This window comes from Suricata suricatta, chromosome 8 (assembly GCF_006229205.1).
Source record: "Suricata suricatta isolate VVHF042 chromosome 8, meerkat_22Aug2017_6uvM2_HiC, whole genome shotgun sequence".
Taxonomy (NCBI): Eukaryota; Metazoa; Chordata; class Mammalia; order Carnivora; family Herpestidae; genus Suricata; species Suricata suricatta.
The window spans coordinates 48,919,569-48,925,152 of record NC_043707.1 but is presented as its reverse complement, the minus strand read 5'-3'; the positions used below and the strand labels follow the sequence as shown (position 1 = coordinate 48,925,152).

At 39.8% G+C, this 5,584-nt stretch overlaps 1 long non-coding RNA gene across 1 annotated transcript in view; it reads right to left on the bottom strand.

The window, feature by feature from the left end:
- Positions 1 to 5,584, bottom strand: part of LOC115299363 — a 10,264-nt gene continuing 4,680 nt past the window's right edge. The window contains exon 3 of the long non-coding RNA XR_003912153.1: positions 1 to 390. This is a non-coding gene — a long non-coding RNA (uncharacterized LOC115299363). The remainder of the gene's footprint in view (positions 391 to 5,584) is intronic.

Genomic DNA, 5,584 nt, shown 5'->3' with positions numbered 1-5,584 from the left:
TTTCAGTCAAGTTAAAGAATCATTAAGCTCCTGTAGAAAAGATTTCATGTAATTTATAATTACATTTGAGAATGAGTTTGCCAACTTCAAATAACTTCTTATTTAACTGCTGCCTTCTTGTTAATACTAGGTGTTTCTGAAATATTAACCTGCACTTGAATATCTAATTCTACCTGGAAGTAGTTAAAATGAGTTGTAGTTGTAGTTAAAATGAGTGAACAATGTAAGCCAGACACAATTCTAGATATTTGGGAACATCAGTAAATAAAAGGTTCCTGCCCTCAAGAAATAGGACTTCTGTGGTAGAGACAGTAATCGCCACACATTCCATTGCTGCTCTGCTTTTCTCAGCTCACTTCAGGTAGGTTAGGGTCCTGTGATCACTTCTGCCTGTGAATGAAGGGATTTGTATCACTTTCAGACAGAACAAGTTATAAGCCCATGTGCCTCCCCTAGCCCCTTGTACCCTGTCACAGCAATCGTGGAGGTTACATGTTTCACCTGGTGCAGCTACAAGATGGTAGAACCTGAGTCGTGTTGGCCCTGAGTGAAGGTGTGGAGTAGAGTGACACACGGCTTTCACCGCCTGCCCGCTTGTGGTGGACCTGTGACCTGTGCGAGACAGTTTTGTTGATGAAGCCACAAAGGATTCAGAGTTTGACTGCAGGGCAGCCAGCATTAGCTATCCTGAGTAATGCGACGTGTATTATTTATTTAACATGTTTTATGTGCTAGGCACATTAGTAGGCTGTTCGTAATAGTGATTTATTATTGTTAAAACCCTGACAATTCACTTTCTTTGCCAGAAGAAAGGCACGTTCAGTGTTTATCCTGAACTACTTATTTTCATCAGAGCTGCCTTTTTTTTTTTTTAAATAATAGCAGTAAGATTGATAACAGCCTAGTAATTTTAGAGGAGAAAAGGGATTTTAGGCTTACTCTAGAGGACTGAATAAGGATGAGTCCTTATCCTGGCTGTTTGAATAGGTTATTTAATCTGCCTTATTTTTCCATGGATAAAATTAGGGCTAATAGTTTGCTGCTAATATTACAAGGTTATTAGGAAGACCAAAATGAGTTAATATATAAACCATGAAGCACTTATACAAATATAACATGACCATTCTCACTGAATCTGAAGCACCACAGATTGTAGGGCACACCATTATTTTATAGTCCACTAAGGAAGAAACTAATACGAGTTAATCTGTGACAAAATACTTTCTTATCACTCAGCCCTTATTAAAGGACTTAGTTAGGTTTACTTAAACATTGATTTTTATTATCTATAAAAGCTCTGCCTTAAAGGAAAACAATTCAGTTAAGGTAATCCAAAACGTCTTTATATTCAGAGTCTGTCTTCTGAAGCACTTTTCAAATCTGAATAATTGATATACTGAATTTTTCTCTTTTTTTAATGTTTCATTTGTTTTTGAGAGAGAGTAAGAGAGAGCGTGAACAGGGGAGGGGCAGAGAGAGAGGGAGACATAGAATCGGAAGCGGGTTCCAGGCTCTGAGCTGTTAGCACAGAGACCAACGCAGGCCCAAACCCACAAAACCTCACGATCACAACCTGAGCCAAAGTCGGATGCTTAACCAACTGAGCCACTGAGGCGCCCTGAGATACTGTATTTTTCAATACGGTACTACCCTCTGTGCCATCAGAAGCAGTGGCAATGCAGCAGTCCTTAAACAGGGCTCCATTTTTGGGTAAGATTTTCTTCCGCCCTTCTGGCATCAATTCTGCAAATTTTGACCTTGATGCTACATAGAAAAAGGTGTCAATGGAAGGTCTTGAGACAACAACTAGGATCAAATTTCTTGTGCAAATGTTGCTTAAATGATTGGCTGACTGAAACATTTCTGGTTTTTAGTTGTCCAATCATTCAACCAGGAGAAACAACCAAGTTTGCAGATAAGCAGACAATAGCAATGATATCGAAAGTGCATAGTGGTGGAAACAGCTGAAAAACGCCAGTTGTCTCAATTTCAGAGATATTAAAAGGTGAAAAGATATGTATCTTGGAATAGGTAAAGTATTGGGCTTTTGTTGTGTTTTATAAATAAAGGTATATAATAAGGCCCCAGAAAGAGCACTGGGGGGTTATGTAAGTGATAAATCACTAAATTCCACTCCTGAAATCATTATTACACTATCTGTTATCTAACTTGGATTTAAATAAAATTTAAAAATTAACAATAAAAATAATAATAATGCCCCAGGAAGCTCAGCCTATGCAGGAACTTCTAGATCATTCTTTGATCTCCATCTCATTGGAACACTCTGATCCAGGCCTACACAATCTTCATTCTAACACATGCAGTAAGAAGAGTCTGGGGTGCAGGACAGAGAACTGGCTTTGGTGTCTGAGCCTGGCTCTCAACCCTGCAGGTTTTCAGGAGTGCTGCTTTTGTGGTCAAGTTACTGCTCTGAGGGAAATAACTAAGGTTTCGGCGAGGAGGTTAATATATACAAAAGCATGTTGTAAACTGTAAAATCCACAGGCAAAGGGAAGAGAACTAACATTTACTGAGTGCCAGGAACGGTGCAGGGTACTTTGCCGTATCTCATCTGTTCTGAGGCATCTGGTCACCTTGCCATCTGATACATTTTATGCTATATTAATTTTTTTCCCAAAATACCCCTTTCATTGTATCACACTTTATTTTTAATTAAGTAATTAATTAATTTTTAAATTTACATCCAAGCTAGTTAGCATATAGTGCAATAATGGTTTCAAGAGTAGAATCCAGTGATTCATCCCCTACATATAACACCCAGTGCTCATCCCAACAAGTGTCTTCCTCCATGTACCTTGCCCATTTAACCCATCCTCTTAACCACAGCCCCTCCAGCAACCCTGTTTGTTTTCCATATTTAAGAGTCTTTTACGTTTTTGTCCCCCTCCCTGTTTTTATATTATTTTTGCTTCTCTTCCCTTATGTTCATCTGTTTTGTATCTTAAGTTCCACATACGAGTGCAGTCATAATATTTGTCTTTCTCTGACTGACTAATTTCACTTAGCATGGTGCCCTTCAGTTCCACCCACATTGTTGCAAATGGCAAGATTTCATTCTTTTAGATTGCCAAGTAATACTCTATTGTATGTGTATATAGATAGATATACAAATAATATATATATGTATGTATATCACACACACACACACACACACACACACACACACACACATATATCTCACATCTTACTTATCCATTCATCTGTTGATGGTTCTTTGGGCTCTTTCCATATTTTAACTATTGTCAATAGTGCTGCTGTAAACATTGGGGTGCATGTGCCCCTTCAAAACAGCACACCTGTATCCCTTGGATAAATACCTAGTAGTGCAATTGCTGGGTCGTAGGGTAGTTCTTTTAATTTTTTGAGGAGCCTCCATACTGTTTTCCAGAGTGGCTGCACCAGTTTGCATTCCCACCAGCAGTGCAAAAGAGATCCTCTTTCTCCACATTGTCTCATACTTTAAAGAAGAAATCTAAGGTTATTCTTTGGATCATAAAACAAGCTGATAACCATGAGCCCATCACAGAGCTGCAGCCTCTCACTTGTTCTTGCTTTATAGGCCAGAAACGTTTGAAATAAGAGACCCTTGGGCTACCAGTGTACCACCTTCTCTCTGACACCAAAACTAGCCCCTGGGGACCATGCAGAAAGTTTTTAATGTACAGTAAAAAGTCCAAAATGAATGTGAGATCCAGGGGTGGATCTAAAAAGGCATTAGGCAATTTACACAGATACGGGTGCACAGAAAGTTGATATCCAAAAAGTTGGCCATAGAAACCAGAGTCCCCAGTGGGGGCCGTAAATCTATTTTGGGAAGCAGAAGTTACCAGGGAGAGAAGTACTGGGGAATAGAAATGTAAGGCAGGAACCACCCCAAAGCCTGATTGTCTTTGAGACTGATTCTTTGAACTAATGGCCCATTCTCCTCATCTTCTTCTAGCAGGAAGAATTGGGGTCCTTGAATTGGAGCAAATCTTAATCTACAAGTTAGAGTTATAGATTCAAGCTCAAAGTCTAGAGAGACAGGAGGTTAAGAACTAAACATGCTATTAACACCAGCTATATGAAATGGTGTCTTGAAATACTAATAGGTGGGGATAAGGTAGATTGGGGGGGGCTAAAGCAATAAAATATCTTATGTTTGAAATGATAGAGGACTTTGTGAAGGCTCAAAGGAGCAAAGACCTAAAAAAATTAGGGGACTCCCAAGATCCATCTCCAAGAGCAATGGTATAGTGTTTAATTTATGACTGAATGTTACACTCATATTCTTTTCTAACTAGTTTGTATATGTACACATTGAATTCCCATTAAGATTTTATTTTAAGTTTATTTATTTTGAGAGAGACAGAAATAGTGCAAGTGGGGGAGGGGCAGAGAGAGAGGGAGACAGAGACTCCCAAGCAGACTCACGGAGCCCAATGTGGGGCTCGAACTCATGAAACCATGAGATCATGACCCGAGCCGAAACCAAGAGTCAGGCGCTTAACTGACTGAGCCACCAAGGTACCTCTGAATTACCATTGAGAGTTTAAGCTTGCAGTCAGTAGTAACATTAAAAGAAAATATTCTGCATGTATGCCATAGTGCTATGTAGTGCTAAGAACACTTACTACGGTCTCCCCTTCCTATTTGAATCTAGCAGAGATTATATCTTGCTACAATGATTACTATAAAGGTGAAAACCCAGATTCCTTTTTGCCATTCAGCACATGTTTTTCCATGAACTAATCCACTGCAGAAAATCTATCTTATTTGCAGAACTATTGCAAAACCCGACACTCCTCTTCACTTCACTGGAATGCCCTTGTAATTGCCAAATGTTGCCTTGCCTCATGGAAATTCTTGGCCAGAAACCTATGGATTGCCAGCCCTTGCAGCTGTTGACCCTAATTCTCCTATAACATCTAATCAACAATTTTTAATGACCTCCTGAGAACAGGCACTGGCTAGTTGTCCTCGAAGGTATAGAGATATGATCACCGACTGCCCTCGAGTAGTTTATAGTGTATATAAAAACAAACAAACAGGGGCACCCGGGTGGCTCAGTCGGTTAAGTGCCCGACTTCGGCTCAGGTCATGATCTCATGGTTTGTGGGTTCGAGCCCCACATGGGGCTCTGTGCTGACAGCTAGCTCAGAGCCTGGAGCCTGCTTCAGATTCTCTGTCTCCCTCTCTCTCTGACCCTCTCCTGCTCGCGCTGACTCTGTCTTTTTTTTTTTCTTTTTTCTTTTTGTTTTTTTAATTTTTTTCTTTTTTTTTCCATAATATTTTATTGTCAAATTGTTTTCCATACAACACCCAGTGCTCTTCCCCTTAAGTGCCCTCCACCATCACCACCACCTCTTTTCCCCCCTCCCCCTTCCCCCTCAACCCTCATGACTCTGTCTTTCAAAAATAAATTTTAAAAAAACGTAGGAAAAAAAAAAACCCCAAAACCAAAAAAACATGTGATTATTTAAATACCAGGTAAAGGGTTGGCCTTAGCTCAAGCGGTTACTTCGTGTCTGGTTCAAAAGTACCAGGTAAAGACTTAGGTGACAGTCATCAGTCATAGGGTTAG